The sequence below is a fragment of the Danio rerio genome, chromosome 12 (genome assembly GCF_052040795.2).
Source record: "Danio rerio strain M-AB ecotype USA chromosome 12, GRCz13ab, whole genome shotgun sequence".
Lineage (NCBI taxonomy): Eukaryota > Metazoa > Chordata > Actinopteri > Cypriniformes > Danionidae > Danio > Danio rerio.
This window is the reverse complement of record NC_141032.1, coordinates 39,749,494-39,769,918: the sequence shown is the minus strand read 5'-3', so window position 1 is coordinate 39,769,918 and position 20,425 is coordinate 39,749,494. Positions and strand designations below refer to the sequence as shown.

Genomic DNA, 20,425 nt, shown 5'->3' with positions numbered 1-20,425 from the left:
TCGCTGGTTCAAGCCTCAGCTCAGTTGGCGTTTCTGTTTGGAGTTTGCATGTTCTACCTGCGTTCGCGTGGGTTTCCTCCGGTTTCCCCCACTGTCCAAAGACATGCATCACAGGTGAATTGGGTAGGCTAAATTGTCCGTAGTGTGAGTGTTTGTGTGTATGGATGTTTCCCAGAGATAGGTTGCAGCTAGAAGGGCATCCGCTGCGTAAAAAACATGCTGGATAAGTTGGCGGTTCATTCCGCTGTGGCAACCCCGGATTAATAAAGGGACTAAGCCGACAAGAAAATGAATGAATGAATTAATCAAATACTGAGTGAGAAAATGAATGAGGGAATAAAGGAATCAATAAGCAAAAGTGTAGGAATCAATGTAAGTTAGTGAGTGAAACAATGAGTGAGTGAATAAATGAGTGAGTGATTGGGTAAAATAATTTATAGTGAAAGAGTCAATATGTGAAAGTGTGTGAATAATCAATGACTGAGTAAGTGAGTGAATAATCAATGAGTGAGTGAGTGAGTGAGTGAGTGAGTGAGTGAGTGAGTGAGTGAGTGATCTATACGGAAAGAAATGTGAGTGAACAAATAAGTAAAACAAGTGAGTGAATGAATAAATCAAACAGTGAATTAAAAATCAATGAGTAAGTAAATAATCAATGAATGAGTGAATGAATGAATTCATGGGTGAAAGTGAAGGAATGAGTGAAAAAGTGAGAATGAGTGAATAATCAATGAGTGAGTGAGTGAGTGAGTGAGTGCGTGAGTGAGTGAGTGAGTGAGTGCGTGAGTGAGTGAGTGAGTGAGTGAGTGAGTGAGTGAGTGAGTGATCTATACGGAAAGAAATGTGAGTGAACAAATAAGTAAAACAAGTGAGTGAAGGAATAAATCAAAGAGTGAATTAAAAATCAATGAGTAAGTAAATAATCAATGAATGAGTGAATGAATGAATTCATGGGTGAAAGTGAAGGAATGAGTGAAAAAGTGAGAATGAGTGAATAATCAATGAGTGAGTGAGTGAGTGAGTGATCTATACAGAAAGAAATGTGAGTGAACAAATAAGTAAAACACGTAAGTGAATGAATAAATCAAAGAGTGAATTAAAAAAATCAACGAGTAAGTAAATAATCAATGAATGAGTGAATGAATGAATTCATGGGTGAAAGTGAAGGAATGAGTGAAAAAGTGAGAATGAGTGAAAAATCAGTGAGTGAGTGAATAAATGAATAAACAAGTGAGTGAAAGAATCAATAAGTGAATGAATAGTCAATGAGTGAAGAAATCATTGAGTGAGTGAGTGAATGAATGAATCAATAAGTGAAAGGGAAGGAATAAAAAAAACTGTGAGTAAATACATGAGCAAACAATTGAGTGAATGAATGAATCAATGAGTGAGAGTTAAAGAATCAATGAGTAAATGAGTGAATAATCAATGAGTGAGTGAATGGATGAATCAATGAGTGAAAGTAAAATAATCAATGAGTAAATGAGTGAATAATCAATGAGTGAGGGAATGAATGAATCAATGAGTGAAAGCGAAGAAATCAATGTGAGTAAAAAAATCAATAAGTAAATACATAAGTAAACAAGTGAGTGTTTGAATGAATCAATGACTGAGAGTGGAAGAATCAGAATGTGAGAGAGTGAGTGAACAATCAATAAGTGAGGGAATAATTGATGAGTGAGTGAATAATCAAAAAGTAAGTAAATAAATGAGTGACAACAAATATAAGAATCTAATATACACAAAAAGTTAAGTCAGACATTTATTCAAACCAATTCCCTACCATCAGAATACTGTATTAAAAGAACTTACTGATTATTTACACACTGTTTCACTAACTCTTTCTGCACTGTGAAAAATCTTTTTAAGATTTAATTTTATTAACTGAAGAACAAAAGGGATGAAAGAGCTTTACCGTTCATTATCCATTGTGCTTTACTTGTTTTCAGGCTAGAATATTCGATTAAGCTCAAGATTCAATCCCCATTAAACTCCCACTGATACAATTCCTAAATTTACCTTAAGACAATTTGGATAAAAATTGCCTCTCTATTCAATACCTAAAGCTTAATTGCTGATTACAATTCATGACAGTTTCCAATTCCATCAAGATAATATTGATTATTCTACTATCAAGAAAACATTTCCTTTTTTGTTAAGAGGCTAAGACATCAAATAGCCATTATGTGTCTGGTAAACAACATTAGAGCTTAATTATGTTACTCCAAGCTCCAGGATATTGGCAACTTGTGCCCTGCTGTTTTCCTTCAGTCTTTAATCCCCAGTTGTGGTCACTATATGTCCTTCATTGGTCCGGACAAGGAAAGGAACTTGTAATTCAATCCTCATGCATATATAGAGTGTGTTACAGGCCCGGCGCTACGGGGGGGCAAAGGGTGGCATTGCCCCCTCAGACAGAGTTTGTGCCCCCCCAGTTTTTATAAAGGATTGTTCACTCAAACTGAAAATTCTTTCTGTCATTAATTATTAACACTCCCGTCCTTCCAACCTTCAGAACACACATTTAAATATTTTAAAATATATGACATAGCAATTAAATTATGAAAATGGTGAGGTTAAAGCTAGTCCTATAGTCCAGAGATCCGGTCCCCGCGTCAGGTCTGGTGCGCCCGTAAATAGCCTTTAAAACGCGCACACGGCGATGGAGGCGCACTCAACTCACAAGGGAGAAAATGGGTGACATGATAGGAGCAGCTTAATTCATTACATGTTTTGGTTAACTAATTATTTAAACACAACTCTCTTGAGCTCTAAAAGGAAAAAACACATAAGAAATTTGCTGTTAAATTAATTTTAGCAGAGACGCAACTGCCAGTCATTTATTAGTTATTCGGGAAGATGTAGCCTAATAAAAATGTTTTAATAAAAATAAATAGTTTACTGCACAGTCCCACAGTAGGCTACACTATAAATAATATAATATTTTAATTTATTTATTAATATTATTATTAATATTATTACAATTAAGCTAAAATTGACAAAACGCAGAACCCTTTGAATGTTTGCTTTCATTTTGCTGAAAAGTGCACTTTTACAGTTGCGTAGAGAAACATCCCATTATGCAACTGCAGTCAAGGTATAACACATAATAAATGCATTTTGCGTTTAAAGATGATCGGCCTGCGAAGTCAAGTTTGCAGTGTTATAAATGGAATAGGTATAGTGCTTAAGTGGATTTACCGCGGATCAACCGAGAAATCTCGTGCGCTGCAGGTAGGCAGAATGATAATCTTTTAAAAGTATGTAACTTAGGCTATACTGCTATTTGCTCATGCAAAATTAAACAACATAAAATATATTGTAGATCTGTTTTGAGAGCTAAAATACAACACATCGAGTTTGTTTTGAATTAGCTCATGGCCCTAAAATGAAAATAACCTGAAAACAAGCTATTAAAAAAGGCCTAATAAATAAAATAATTAATAAATAAAATGACGGGTAGGCCTAGAAACTATGGTACATATGGTTTATGATGGTTTACTATATCACGAAAAAAGCACATTTATAATAGCCTTAGACAAATCTTTGTTTTTACATTTAAAATGATGAAAAAAAAAGTTATACAGCATATAAAAATTTAACCAATTTTCACGGTAATAACTGTGAATTTTTGTATCTTTTTTAGGTATTTTTCTGGCTACACTAATGCCTTAAAATGTAACTAAGTAATTGTTTTGAATGACATTAGATTGTCACATTTAGCTTTTCCCCAACACTGATGTTGGTTGTGAAGCGTGATGACTCGGTTAAGCTGATTTCACTATATTTATTTACCGGTTAAATGAATTGTCTGATCGTGGGTCAGCTTGCATGTGTGGGCATAATTTGACGTCTTTACCTAAAACTTTAAACATTCATAGGGCTGTTATTTGAAATAAAACGGAAATAAGGAGAATAACATATGATTTAAAGCACTCGTTTGGCACTGAAGCCACCATCAGTCTGCATTAATAAGCGGTATGCATTACCATCGTTAATAAAATTCGTAATAGCGAAACTGCGTATTGTTATTACTATTAAAACGTAGCCTATATTACTGCCTTAGGTCAGTAACTTAGGCAGTAATGCAAAGTAATAATAAATGCGAATAAATAGCCTAAATGAAAGAAACAAGAGACCAAAATCAGTCACCAGGTCTAGTGCCCCCCTATGGATTTAAAGTGCCCCCTCAGTTTTGACTTCCTGGCGCCGGGCCTGGTGTGTTATATGGAGTCTTGTGTCGGGCCTTTCTGTTTCAGTTCATAACAGTGGGCTATAACTCACAGAGACAGACCCCTGAACCCGAGCACTGACCTGCATCTGGACAGCATCTGAGGTCAGTCCAACAAGTGCTGAGCCATCTGTGCAGATCTCCACTTGCCCTCTAAATCTGAAGTACAGAGCAAAAAAAAAGAAGAAAGGATAGGATAGGATAGAGGACAAAAAAAAGGGAAAGAAATGCAACATGAAGACATGGAAGAAGAGCAGAGAGTGTTTATAAACAAGCAGTGGATTTATTTACATTACTTATGAATCCAAAATTTTTTTTTATTTTTTTAAATCCTGCACTTTTCTTGTGCACAGATGTGCTTCAAATGCTTTGAAAGCACAATTAGTCCTGTTGCACACAAAAATATAGAGGACTATAAAACATGTGCTGGATAAGCTGGGGCTTTATTCCGCTGTGGCAACCCCTGATTAATAAAGAGACTGAGCTGAAAAAAAAAAAATTAAGGAATGAATGAATAAATTGCTCATATTTATATATAAGAATATGAGCAATATCACCCAAATAGCAGTGCGATGTGGCTGTATATTGGCACTAGTGGGAGCCGTGCATTGGCACGTACAGCCACATTGAACTTCTACACGTGCAGTTCGATGGCATAATCGTGTTTATAAAAATAAAATTAAATACGGAGTCTAAAAAAACTTTTGAACGAGGAACTACTTTCTTCTGTCATTCATTCACATCTGCAGCTGACGTAAAAACAGCAGAAGCCATTACTAATTCACCAACATCATTTTAGAGATAGTGTTTGAATGATTCTCTAGCATAATGTTTTAAGTGATGACAAAACAGGTGATTTTGTTGACATTTTAAGATTTAAGACATTTAAGACTGTATTTCATGCAGTTATTTTAAAGAAAATAACTGCATGAAATACTATCAATCTACAGAGATATCTCCCAGTATTTCTCTGTTGCAGTTGGGAGATCACAATATTACCAGTGCTTAATTTGTGAATTGTGACGTCCTGGAACAGATCAGGGTAACGGATCCAGCATGTTAAATTTTGTATGTTGAAATTTTGATTATTAGCTTTTGACTGTATACCAAAACTCAACACCCATTTAATTTGGGTAGTTTTAAGTAAGTGACAAAAATAAAACATCCAAAAAAAAAAAAAAAAGTTTTATAATTCAATCTAATAAAAAACTTTGTCCTTTAAATTAATAAGAAAAGTTTCAAATGAACTGAATTAACAAAAAGTAATGAAAAAAATTTAAAAGTTATTTGAAAGTTATTTCTTTCAATTTCTAATGTTTACAACTTGTCCTGCTATATATAAAAATATAAAAGAAAATTTATACAATAAACTAATATATAAATAATATCAAAATAATATAAATATATATTTATTTTTACAATGACAAAACTTACAATGAGTGGCACTCCAAAAACAGTGAAAATAAACAACAATGACACAATTTTGTATGTTTAAATTTAGATTATTAGCTTTTAAAGACAACTGTATACCAAAACTCAACACATCTCTAATTTGTGTAGTTTTAAGTGACAAAAATAAAGCATAAAAACTAAACAAAACTAAATTTTATTTAGCATTGTTTTATAATTTTACTTGTAAATCAAATAATGTTCTTTAAAATAGAGAAAAGTTACAAAAAAAATGGATCACAAATCTAAACTAAAATTAAAGTTATTTCTTTTAATTTCTAAGATTTTCATAATTATTTGGAGCATGCCAGATGTGTCATTTTCAGCCTGATCTCACAAAGAAACATACCTTTTTTATGTTTCGTCAATATAGCGGCTAATTCGTACGAACTTGTACAAGTTCAGTCATACGAAAATGTACAATTTTAAAAAGGAGGAGTGGCACCAAACCCCATCTCTAAACCAATGAGCAAATCATACTAAACCAGGGGTGCCCAAACTTTTTCATATAAAGGGCCAAAAACCAAATATTGAGAGTCGTGGGGCAAAGGTAAACATACAAAACTATATTACATTAAAGTTGCCATGGGTAATTTCCTAATTTACTTAATTATATTTTAAAATAAACAGAAACATTACTTTAAATGACATAACCTAATGCAGTATAACTAATGCAGTATAACTAAATTATAACTTAATGCAATAAAAACATAAACAATCACATTTATAACAGTGGAGTTCAATCCTGAACACATTAGTCAAGCAGAATCTGCCTTTGACTTGATTTGCTCAACAAACTCTCTGCATTGCTGGGCGACAGTATGTGTATTTAAACAAAATCAGATTAATTTAAGCCATTTAATTGAAACACTTAATTTTAGTTAGCTTTTAACAATAAAACATCAAACCATCCCCATAATTCTCCTTCTGGAATGGCTGGCCAAACCATGTGCCCTAGTTTGGGCATCACTGTACTAAACTGATCATACGAATTCATATGACTTAGCCCCTAAATAAAAAATTATTATGAACTGCCATGAGGTTGTGTTGGTATTTTTAGGTAGTTACAACAATATCGAACAAAATCAAGCAAAATAGAATATAAATTGTTATCTTAATATGTATTTAGCCAAATCAGTTACTTAACTTTTTCAAAGTGAAACATTAGAAAAAAAAAAGAAAATGAACAAAAGCAAGAGATAGATTTTGACACATCTAAGTAAAACTTGAAAGATGTGTTTGCCCTTTAGGGAAAATCTGATTCGGAGACAGTTTCTACACACCCTTTGATTGTGTGATGGTCAATGGCACATGAAAGACTAAAAAAACATCCTACAGACAAAATGTACGCCTACATTTAAAGGGCAGAGAAATCCAGGTGCCCTACTGAGACAAGGACACTTAAAAGAGCTGCAGAAGCGGCCCTGGGGTCCGAAATCTGTGCACAGGATGAGGTCGATCACTACAGGAAATAAACAACCGCATAACAGCAGAGGGAAATGTTTAACTCCGGAGTGAGGGATGAAAAAGAGAGAGAGGCGTTAATCAAACGACAAGGATGTTTGGCTGAGCAGCTGTGATAGGAGGAGGATAGAAGACATCGGGAAGAGATAATGAACAACAGATCGGCCCCGGGGCGGCCTCAGGTGCACTTATCAGGATCTTAACTCTCATGCTATTTGGAAGAAAGCATAAATGCGATCCTGCTGATGCTAGTCTCCAGAAAAGACTTTTAATTAATATGAATTTAAATGTAATGACTAGACACATTACAACTTACATTAAAATTAAAGACAGTTGAAGTCAGAATCATTAGCCCTCCTGAATTATTAACTCCCTGTAAAATTTTTCCAATTTTTGTTTAACAGATACATTTTTTTTCAACACATTTCTAAATATAATAGTTTTAATAACTCATTTCTAATAAATGATATATTTTGCCATGATGACAGAAATTATGTTCCAAGTTTCAGAAAAAAGTAAAAGTTTGTTTTCACAGTTCTTGCGGCTCCTATAAATGAGACCAAATTATTCATTTATTCGTTAATTTTCCTTCGGCTTACAGTTGTCCCTTTGTTTATCAGGGGTCGCCACAGCTGAATGAACCGCCAACTTATACAGCATATGTTTTACGTGGCGGATGCCTTTCCAGCTGCAACCCAGTACTGGGAAACATTCATACACACTCATTAACACACATACTCTACGGCCAATTTAGTTTATTCAATTCACCTATAGCTCTTGTCTTTAGACTGTGGGGGAAACAGGAGCATCCGGAGGAAATCAACATGGGGTGAACATGCAAACTCCGCACAGAAATGCCAACTGGCCCAGCCAGGACTTGAACCAACGACCTTCTTGCTGTGAGGCGACATTGCTAATCACTGAACCACTGTGTCGCCCAGAAATCGAAACATAAAAAGTAGCATAAAACTAGCTGTTATTTTGGCTAAGTTAAAAAATTAATTGCTCCAAGTGTTTTTTTTTTTTATTTTCACATTCAATGCTTTATGTTGCACAACAAATGTGTTACGTGGACACTAGTACACACACACACACACACACACACACACACACACACACACACACACACACACACACACACACACACACACACACACACACACACACACACACACACAAACAAACAAAAACCCGAAGAACTAAATTATGCTCACACAGAATGTGTTTGTAATGTAAATTTAATGGTCAGATGACGCACTACAACTAACCATCAAATTACCTAATCTGTTACATCCAGCAAGGGGGATAAAGAGATGGAAATTGGTGCAAACGCTCTTCGTTTTTATATTTAGTGTCACATAATCAAAGGCAAATGTGCTTTGCAATTTAAAAACAATTATTTGCATATACAAAAAGGCAAGACTAAATGATTCTCATAAAAAGGGGGCTTGTAATGTAAATTTAATGACTAGACAACAACCTATTGTGAAGTTATGAAATTAAGCAGGGGGTTAATAGGCTCGAAGGACTGAAAATGCTTTCCACTTTTTACAGTGTATTGCAAGGTAAACATACCATTTATAATCAGTTATTTAGTCCCAGAACTATTTTAATCACTGCAAAAAAAAAAAAAAAAGTTTGTCTTGGAGTTTCTGACTTGTTTTTAGTCATATATATATATATATATATATATATATATATATATATATATATATATATATATATATATATTAGGGATGAAACGGTTCACAAAAATTACGGTTCGATTCGACACAGTGGTGTCACAGTTCGGTACGTTTCGATACAGCAAAAAAAGCCAGAGGATTTCTCTGATGGAACTTTTTATTGTATTAAAACTAACATCATAAAAGTTTGACCTGTTTTTTTTTTTTTTTTTTTTACTTTAAACAGTGATAGAGCTATACTCCCGGGGTTTCTGCTTAGCAGCAAATAAAACAAATCCTTCTTTACACTCAAAACCAAAAAGCTGCTCATAAAATATATATATATATATATATATATATATATATATATATATATATATATATATATATATATATATATATATATATATATATATATATATATATATTGTAGCAGTAAACAAAAAAAGAACAATTTACTTTTTATATGGAACTCAGTTTCAATCAATTTTTAAGTATTTTTTTATTTTCAGAAATTTTCAGAAAGATGAGTGTCCACCTTTTCCTCAGACAGCACAGATCTGCTTGATTTGACTCATTGTCACCTGCCATTTTATTGGAGAGAGGCAGAGAGCAAGCAAGTGTGGAGAGAGAGGGAGAGGGAGAGAGAGGGAGAGAGAGAGAGACTAGCAAGAAGAAAAAATAATAATATTCATAACGCAACAGGAATGTACAGGAATGTAACAGTGGATCTGAAAGCAGGAATTATCTGACTGAAATGGGCTTATGAAGGAATAATGTAACGGGGCTCTATTAAATTTAACATTTTCTTTAAACCCGACATTTTCACTACCGATTAAGATCTCTCAGATGTTTTTTTTCCACCACTCTCTTGGTAGCGGTGATGGTGCGCGACCATAGCGCGACGTATCTGAAGAGCGGTGGAGGCGTGTGCGTGCGATGTACCTGAGCAGCGGGGGTGAGTTGTGCCCAACGTACCTGAAGAGCTGGGAGGGAAGCGGTGGAGAGGGGTGTACGACGTATTTAAGGACCGGGGAAGATGCGCGATTTCCAGAAGATTATCATTCGTTTGTGAGCATCCAGCTGTCTCCCGAAGCTTCCGAGAGACTTGGGATGTCTGGGATTACATTAACGTTACTAGCCATTTTGCGAGCTAGTGCCTGGAGAAGTGTTTGGCGATTGGCTTTTTTGTGTCAGGGGTCCAGGGTTGCTGGGGCAACGGGGGCGGAGCCAGTACGAGCAGACAGGCTGACACAGAAGCTAGCAAGATTGCTAATGAGTGCATCATGCTTTAATAAACAGTTCTGTCTGGTTCTTGAATCTGATTGGCTGATAGCCGTGCAATATTTTGCCAGTAACAGCACTCGTCCAGCCTCTTTAGCTTTTACCCTTGTGTATTACTCCACCTACATACAGCAACAAGCTGAGGACACTCTACAGTTTGATAAATATTGCTGCTGTTGGACAACATAATATACTTTTGAGGCTTTTGTAATCGAGAATGTAGTTGCTGTAGATTGCAACTATGTAGTTTCCTTATAAGGATAGTGCCTATTTTTAAATATTTATATTTTTTGCAGTGTAAGCATTATGTTTAAACATGTACCTATATAATTTCACCTTTTATGACTTAAAATATGAAATAGGTTACATTAAATACAATATAACACACTGTATTGCTACCCAGGAACTTTTTTAAAAGACTTACAAATTGCTGCTGAATTATTACGATGAGCAAATAAATACTTAAAAGCACACACACACACACACACACAAACACACATATACACACACACACACACACATCCCATCTGTCAGTGCAATGACTTAGCAGGCGCAGTCGGTGGCCCATCAGTGTGGTTCTCCATCAGAGAGCAGCATCTGTTTGCAGCAACAGAGAAACACTGATGAACCACAGGAGGAAGAGGAATTGGACGTGACGAGGAACACTATCGCTCTTCAGAGAACGGGATGAGTCGCTGGAGACGTGCTGAATGAATATCTCTAGCATTGCGACCTGGGGTTTAAATCACACTACAAGTTTTCAGACGAGTCACTAAGTGCTGTGAGGAGCTGATGACTGATATTATCAGGGTCACGAACCATGGAGAAATAAGTGGGACTGTAAACTCAAGGCCAGCAAGAAGAGCTCACATGGTTTGATGAAAATAATTGTAAGTTGTACGCACTCCAGCCAATACATTGCAAATTCGGTTACACTGAATGGTTTGGTTTAGGTCACAACTCATGGTGTTAACTAACCCTAAACTAACACTACTACCCTAATAAACTAACTTGCTATGTATTACATACAGCACCTTTAAGTACAGTAAGGACTTGGTGCTGCATGTGCTGAGGGTACTAATTACAAAGGTGCTTAATTAAAAATTGTTGGTGCTTTAAAATATCCTTTAAATTCCCTGAATCTGCTGTTCATGAAAGCTTAGGAACCCTGTTAGTATATAAAAGTATTATCTTATTTCACATTCCTTATCCTACCAAAAACCTAAATCCAACTTCTACTTTACTTTTAATACAAGCAAGTTAGTAGTTTATTAAGCTAGTAATGTTAGTTAAGGGTTTGTTAATAGTTGTGACCTAAACCAAACCCTTTAGTGTTAAAGAATCTGCAATGTATTAGCTGGAGTGCGTACAACTACAGAGTACAGATATACAAAGATTTTCCAGTATTTCTCTATTGCAATTGGGAGATCACAATAATTAACCCAGAAAAAGCCAAAGCAAACACTACCAGATTACTATATAAATACTGCACTGCAACACACAAAAGAGAGAGATCAAGTTAGAATGTCACTTATCAGTTTTATAATGATTTGATCAGCTGTAGTTTGAAATGTAAATAAAATATTCTTTAAATTCCCTGAATCTGCTGTTCATGAAAGCATGGGAACCCTGTTAGTAGTTATAAAAGAATGATCTTAATCTACATCCCTAATCCTTTCCAAAACCTAAACCCAACTTCTACTTTACTTTTAATACATAGCAAGGGGTATACAAACTCGGTGTCTTATATAAATATAAATAAGCATATATCAAATAATATTAATAACAACAACAACAACAACAATAATAAATTAACTGGCTACAACACCTGGTTAAACGTGTTTGATTAAGCACCTGAAGCTTCATTTGTTTTCTCATTTTATCCAGGATCACTGGAAGAGTCACCCGGTTAATGTGTAACCTATACTATTGACTGTATTCATATTAACTCACTGTCAATCTGGCAACATCTCATTGACTGCAAACATCTCATTGAGTTTAAACTGATGATGTAACAGGATTGGTCTATTGACAGGTCATCAGTTACATGGTTAGTGACCTTTATTTGGCATCTGCAAGTCACTTATATAGAACTGGATGAATTGTAGATTTTGTGCTATATATGCACAACACTGTAATTAATCTATAATCAATATACAGCCAGGCATCCATCTATTTATTTACACACACGCACGCTCACAAATATGCGATTAATTCTAAGTATCCACGTGGCTGGAAAGAAAGAAAGAAAGAAAGAAAGAAAGAAAGAAAGAAAGAAAGAAAGAAAGAAAGAAAGAAAGAAAGAAAGAAAGAAAGAAAGAAAGAATCAGGAAAGGTAAAGAAATCAGGAAAAGTAAGGAAAGAGAAACAGGATGAAAGGAATATAGGATACAGGAAAAGGAGAAATGGAGAATAAAAAGAAATGAATAAACAGAAGGAAGGATGTTGAGAAATATAAAAGGAAGACACAAAAAAGATAGAATGACAAAAAAACCAAGAGAAAAAATAAGGATGAATAGAAATAAAAGAAGAAAAGAAAGAGAAAAAAACATGAAGGAAGTAAAAACAAAAAAATGAGAGGAAAGGAAGGAGAAAATGACTAGAAAAAAATCAGGAAGAGGAAAGAGTGAAAGAAACAAATAAAAAAAACAAATCAAAATGATTACCTAAGTGAAAACTTATAAAAAAGACAAGAAAAAAGAAATCTATAGAAAATTAAAGAAAGAAAGAAAGAAAGAAAGAAAGAAAGAAAACAGGTGGGGAAAATTAAGCAAAGAAGAAGGAAAGAAAACAAAAACGGGACAATGAAAAGCTAAAAAGAAAAGAAATATGATCAAAGGAGAGACAGGAAAACCGGAAAATAAACAGAAAGAAGATAATAAACAAAAGAAAAAAAGGAAGGAAGGAAGGAAGGAAGAAAGTTAACAATTTAAGAAAACAATCAGAAAAAGGAAAGAAACAGAAAAGGGGGTAAATGGAAAATAAATGGGATGAAATGAATTGTAGAATAAAAATCAAATAAACAGAAGGAAGGAAGGAAGGAAGAGGAGAAAAAAGGAAGGAAGGAAGGAAGGGGGAAAGGAAGGAAGGAAGGAAGGAAGGAAGGGGGAAAGGAAGGAAGGAAGAACGGAAGGAAAGAAGGAAGGAAGAAAGGAAGGAAGAGGGAAAGGAAGCGGGAGGGAAGGAAGGAAGGAAGGAAGAAAAGGGGGGAAGGAAGGAAGGAAGGAATGAAGGAAGAAAAGGGGGGAAGGAAGGAAGGAATAAAGGAAGAAAAGGGGGGAAGGAAGGAAGGAAGGGAGGGAGGAGGGAGTGAAGGAAGGAAAGGGGGAAGGATGTTGAGAAAGATACAAGACAGACAGAAATATATAATTAAGAAAATCCAACAGAAAAAGGAAGGATGAATAGAAACAGAATAAGAAACATTAAGTAAAAAATTAAAAAGAATAGAGGAAAAAGAGAAAATAAAAAAAACATGAAAATAAGAAGTGCAAGAAACAAATGGAAAAGATTTGCCTCTGTGAAAACATTTTGAAAAAAAATGGCAAGATAAAAAGGAAAAAAGTAATGCATAAGAGGCCAGAGATGCTGAGAGCAAATCCAAGCTCACAGCACAAGCACAATCTATCAGATCAGAGCAGGACTGTCCTCCCTCTGCCTGAGGACATGAGACCCATCTGAAATCCCCACCACTTGCTCTTCCTCTTCACACTGATTGTGCTCTGGGATGCTGGTGGTCTCTCATCGGCCATTTAACAGTGCCAGGGGGTCCAACTAACTGCCATTTCTCCCTCTTTATATGCTAATGCTGGTGTTTATGAAGTTGTCCTCTCTGTGATTGGTAGCAGCTTGCACTGGCTGAGGGGGAACCGGTGCGGGCCTGTGGCTCTTCCTGAGGTGATTGAGATGATCTCCAGAAGGCAGGTGGACTGTGGGTCATTTCAACAGATCTGGGATGGACTTCAGCATTGGACACCAGCTGTTCTTTACTCAACTGAGGTGTCATGACCCTTTGATAACCATCATAAAGTAATGAGCTCTCCCTGTAATCACAGCCACTTTCGCTGCATGAGCTGTCTGACGGGGACAGCATAAAACCATAAGAAGCCTTTTCTGAGTTTTGTTTTTTTGTATATTTATATATATTTATTGGCTCTGTACTGTAGGTAGTACTGTCGCCTCACAGCAAGAAGGTTGCTGGATCGAGCCTCGGCTGGGTCAGTTGGCGTTTCTGTGTAGGGTTTGCATGTTCTCTCTGCATTTGCGTGGGTTTCCTCCGGGTGCTCCGGTTTCCCCCACAGTCCAAAGACATGTGGTACAGGTGAATTGGGTAGGCTAAATTGTCCATAGTGTATGAGTGAGTGAGTATAAATGTTTCCCAGAGATGGGTTGCAGCTGGAAGGGCATCAACTGCGTAAAACATGTGCTGTTTTGACCAAGTCAAAAAAGAAAATAACTGAATATACATTTTTGCATATAATATTTTATTGTATGTATGCATCTTTATATGCATTTATTACAGTAATTTTTGTTTGATAATAATAGTTTATTATTATTAATAATAATAATAATAATAATAATAAATAAAAAACAACTAAAACTTTAACTAAAATCAAAACCAAAGAAAAATACAGAAACAAAACAAAAAATAGTTTAAGCTGTTATTTAAAACTGCAATAATATTTTCATTAGACTAAAACTACACTTTGTAAAGGGGAGATGTAAATATCAGTATCAGAAAATATACATTTTTAGCATGCCTGTGTAATAATATATTCAAATATTTTCCAAGTGCTGTTTAATGTAGAGAGAAATATTATTTTTAAAGATAATAGTTTTAATAATTTCTAATAATTTTTTTGTCTTTGTCATGATGACAGTACACACATTTACTGTCATTCACACATATTTTACACATAACATACTAGTTATTTTGCAATATATTACAATTCTGCTTAAAGTTCAATTTCAAGGTGTAACTAGGTTAAAAATAGGCAAGTTTTTGAAAAAAAAAAAAAAACGGTGGTTCATTCTGTAGAAAATCAAAAATACTAAAAATAATTTCTAAATGGGGCTTATAATACTATAATATTGTTACAAAAACGTAAAAACTGATTTTATTTTAGACCAGACTTTCTCCAGAAGAAAAAAATAAATAAAAAAAAGAACAAAAAAAAAGGAAAAGGATGAAAGAAAGACACATGAAAAGGTAGGAAAATGGAGAATACAATGAAAATAAACAGAAGGAAGAAAGAAAGAAAGAAAGAAAGAAAGAAAGAAAGAAAGAAAGAAAGAAAGAAAGAAAGAAAGAAAGAAAGAAAGAAAAAGAAAGAAAGAAAAAGGTAAGAAAACAAAAATATCAGGAAAAGAAAAGACTAAAAAAAACAGAATGAAAAAAAGACACAGGAAGGAATATGAAAATGAAAATACAAAGAAAATAAACAGATGAAAAATGAAAAAAAGGAGATATTTCCCATGATTCACTTGGGAAATATTTGAAAAAGAATTTAAATTTCACAGGAGGGCAAATAAGTTTGCATATTGTTAGATAGAAAACTGACTGATAAACGTGTCTTCCTTATCAGGTAACTTGAAGTTTTAATATTTCAGGTCATTTTAATTTAATTAGCTAACAACTTTCAAACATTCTCAAAATATCAAAAGATCCATTTGTATCTTGTTGGGAAATGTTTGCATATGATCATCAAAAAGCATGCCACTTAGAGCGAAAAACTAAATGCAGGCATTAAAACTTTGCGGAGACATTCAAATGTTAATGAAAGACTCTTGAAAAGAGAAAGGAATCCTTTTCTTCAAGTGTTCTTATGTACTGTAATCTTAGACGGCCTCTTCAGACTAAGCTAACTTTCCATTGTGCGACCCTACACAATGAGACCAAATCTCTCTTTAAGGTCCAGTTGAGTTACTTATTAACTGACTAATGACTTGCTGTAAAAACCCATTGTCTCAAAGGCTAAAGAAAAGATTCAGAGTAGAGGAAAGGAAGGAGGATTCTAATAGAGAGAATTACCTTGACATGTGCTTCCCATTGGCACTGCAAACCTCAGGCCTTCATTACAGCCGGCAACATTGAGAATGGAAAACAATCGGAGGAAGAAAGGCCTATTCTTCTGCCCTGAACCTTGTGTGAAGGAACCAGGCTGGTTATTGCAGCATGAATCCTATACAGACACAATGAAATTTACTACCGTCAGCTTCCAAGACCCCCTTCACAGGCCCAATTACTAGAAAATAGAGGATAATGGGCAACTGATTGGTGCTAATGGATTTATTCTTCAGCTAATGTGCCTCAATATCTGTTCTTTACATTCAAGTCCAAAAATGTAAAGTCATAAATCAAGCATCATCAAGACTCTCGAAGGCTGAATTTACACTGCATGGTTCAACTGACTCAATTCTCAATTTTTTCTCCCATGTGGCAAAGATCGCATATGGTCCATGTGCGTGTAAGCAGGAAATCACATGAATTCCGATTAACTCAAATCAGATTCAGGCCTTGTTCATCTGTTGATATTTATCTGATATGAATCGGATCTGTGTTCTCGTGTCTGCAGTGTAAGCAGGTAGATCGGATTTTCACCTCTCAATGTGAGTCGCGCATCATTAAAAACCATAGCGAATGACATCAAGTCTGACACTTTCATTTTAGAACAGACTTCAGCAGAGTCCCAAACCTTAAATCTTAAACACCAGGAGTAAAAACCTTTTATATTGTCATATAGAACAAGTATTTAAGCATGTTAACGAGAGCGAGAGAAAGACAGCGCAACATCTACCATGTAACCAATATAAACTAATATAAAACTGTTGTATGCATCACGTGCATAAATCCCACCATGAACATTACATTAAGATGCCTACGGGTTTAAAAACGGCTAAATTAAAAGAAGATGGCCAAATGAGAACTTTTCTGTCATAAACTATAGTAAAACTAAAGTGATGCAATAAATGAAACCCTGCAAACAGATATAGGAACGGAGAAAAGGGCGCTCTTTAATTATTATCAGCTGTCAGTCAGCACTCGCTCTTTTTTCCCTGGTCATTGCGCCTTTGCTGTGTGCTGTGTAAATACAGACAATTGGATACGAGTCACTTTTAAAAGATGATGTAAGGATAGTCACTAAATCGGAATTGACCATCAAGATCTGCAGTGTAAATGCAGCATAAAATGCACAGTTATGGACAGATATTTAAAGAAAGAAAAGGGGATTTCTCACAATAGTTCCATAAATTATATTGATATTCAATTCAATTCATGTTTTTTCTTTAGCGCTTTAACAATGTAGATTGTGTTAAATAAGTTCTAGTAAATTCCAGATTTCAGAGCTGAAGTTCAGTTTAGTTCGATTCAGTGTGGTTTACACTGAAGAGCAAATCCATCGATGCGCAGCTCCACAACTTTCAATCCAACAAAGCCAGTGGTGACAGTGGCGAGGAAAAAAAAACTCCACTAATTGATGCTTGCATAATACTGTTATTTTTTCTAAAGTATGAATAAATGATTCACATATGCAACCAAAATTTACATTGTAACTAAGTAACTAGTAACTAAGTAACTAAGTGGTTATTTTATATCCATGAACTATTTGATATCAGCTGTTATTTAATTGGCTTTAGTTGGAGGTTTAGAAATAGTTTGTTGCAGTTGTATTTTTCACTCAGTTTTACTCTGTCTTAAAACGGTCCTATAAAGTGCTTTGAAATTTGCATTTTTTATTCGATGTTTGAAGTAATCTCAACTGAAAAATTAAGAGACAATGAGACAAAAGTAGCTCCGCCCCTTAAAAAACAGCCAATAGCAAACCATTTTTAATCACAGCTCTGTCAGTAAGAAGCGTCTTGAATGTGGCGGGTCATCTAAAAAACTAACACCTAAAAAACTTTATTTTAATTTCACGAGACCTTCAACAATGCAATGATTGCACTTTTCCTGTTCATATTCATGTTTACATTTAAATAGCATTTTTTCTGGGCACTCAAAGCGCTTTACACATAGGGGAAATCTCCTCATCCACCACCAGAGTGCAGCATCCACCTGGATGACGCGACGGCAGCCATTTTGTGCCAGACCACACACCACACATCAGCTGATTGGTGGAGAGGAGGCAGAGTGATGAAGCCAGTTATGATATGGGGATGGTTAGGGGCCAGGATGAAACCCCTACTCTTTTTCAAAGGACATCCTAGGATTTTTAATGACCACAGAGACCGTTTAACGTCTCATCCGAAAGATGGCGCTCACTGAGCAGTATAGAGTCATCGTCACAATACGAGGCATTAGGACCCACACAGACCACAGGTTGGGCGCCCCTGCTGGCCTCACTAACACCACTTCTGGCAGCAAACTAGCTTTGTGGTCTCCCATCCAGGTACTGAGCGGACGCAGCCCTGCTTAGCTTCAGTGGACGACCATGTGAGAGTTGCAGAGAGTTAGCTGCTGGTACATGTAAAAACTGCATGTTCATGTATGCATGTTTGTTGTTAGTTTCTTCTGTATTGGGATGAAACAGAAACAATTTAAAGGACATTGTTCATGCATTATACTTTGATTTCAGCAAATCGGTTCAAGCGAATGCTGACAACATGATTAATATTTTGAAGCTCAATAGCAATTGTACTTTCCAAGTATCACTGCTGTTTGTCATGAACAAAGTAATATAAGATCAGTTAACTGACTTATTTATATTATTTCAAATTATATCATATGAGATTGCATAAGATTGTATAGAATTATAAAGACCCCCCCCACACACACGAACAAATGTATAAAAAACTAAACATTAAAACACATTATATATTAAATCGTACTGTCATAAGTCAACCAACTGACACCAACTCAAAACATAAGTCAAACAATTATATAATTAATTATTATATAATTAATTATTTAATTATTACCACCTCTCTCTCTCTCTCTCTCTCTCTCTCTCTATATATATATATATATATATATATATATATATATATATATATATTGGAGATACATTGGCCTTTTTTTCTACACCAAATTTAGCGAACTAACACTTTTCTCAGGCTAATAGGCATTTTTTTTAAGTGTATGCACTTGTATATGGTTTTGCTCCTAAATAGTGGTAAAAAAAATTATTGAGTCATATGACTTTTTTTCTTCAATGACAGACATTGCGCTACCATGGATGACTGTCTGACACTGAATCGCCGGTGTTCTGATATACAGTACATTATCAGAATATGATGCCAGTATCGTATTGTGAGTTAACCTGTCATTCCCACCCCTACCATTTCTTGTGGTGTGCTGCAAAATATACTTTTGTTTCACTTAGATGCTGCATTACAACTTTCAAAATGTATCTAAAACCACAACTTCCCCCTAAGCAAAGCTAAATTAGACCTCAATGAAAGGTAGCAGATGTTTGCAGTGGAACAAGCACCTATGAACTCTATTTGTAATGTATTTGTTGGATGATAGCAGCCATTACTGTAAACCACAGGAAACAGCAGCAGGCCGGATCACATAGGACAAGCATCCATATTTCTGTTTGGAATTGGATCAGTATTAACAATGGCTCGCAATGACACGTTCATTAAAATGGTGGAAACTTGGCAAGATGTGGGACGGGAACAATAAGAGTCTCTCTCTGAGAACCGAGAGTCAAAAAATAAAACGAACCACCTGCACTAGTGAGTGGCCTAAAGTACAAAAGGGAAGTATTCGCTTCTGGAAAAACTTTGTGAAAGTCCGATATCTGAACCGTGAAATTAATTCCATGCAGTACATCTGTGGAGCAGACTCTAGTTGCATTCAGAAGGTTCATACAAGCACAAATAATAATAAATAGATGCTAATCTCAAGTCAGTTTTAACATGTTTCAGTGCCTACTTAAGTAGATTTTACTCTTGCTTAGGTGTCTATACTATTATATAGAACTACTATAGTATTATTATAGTATTATAGGATGTTTTTGTATATGTAAACTAAATGTCAACTGAAATAACAAGGAATGTAATGACTCACAATTCGATACGATTCACGATATTAATCTCACGATATGATTGTCACATTTTCTTAAAGGGTCAAGAAACACCAAAACACATTTTTTGAGCTGTTGACAGTCGTATATGTGTCCCACGCTGCTAAAAACACTATTAGGACACCTATATTTCACTAAAAAGTGTAAATTCGTTGTTTTTGCGTTATTTCAAGCAAATTCGTACTTCCTGTTTGAAACGAATTTTTGAAGCTGCATCACGGTCATGACATAATAGCGTGTATTCCAGCGTGCAGACTGGGCGTCTGTGCCAGAGTGAGTCTTATTACGTCTTACAGTGTGTTGCA

General features: G+C 35.2%; 1 long non-coding RNA gene across 15 annotated transcripts in view; it reads right to left on the bottom strand.

Moving 5' to 3' along the window:
• The window catches only part of LOC108191741 (uncharacterized), a 197,626-nt gene that overhangs the window by 119,825 nt on the left and 57,376 nt on the right, over positions 1–20,425 (bottom strand). For 9 of the 15 annotated variants that reach the window (XR_015504428.1, XR_015504427.1, XR_015504425.1 and 6 more), the window contains one exon: positions 4,315–4,390. The exons of 2 other annotated variants lie outside the window; for them this stretch is intronic. This is a non-coding gene — a long non-coding RNA (uncharacterized LOC108191741). Of the gene's footprint in view, positions 1–4,314; positions 4,391–16,120; positions 16,272–20,425 lie in introns of all 15 variants that reach the window. 4 more of the 15 variants (XR_015504419.1, XR_015504430.1, XR_015504434.1 and 1 more) reach the window with 1 other exon arrangement.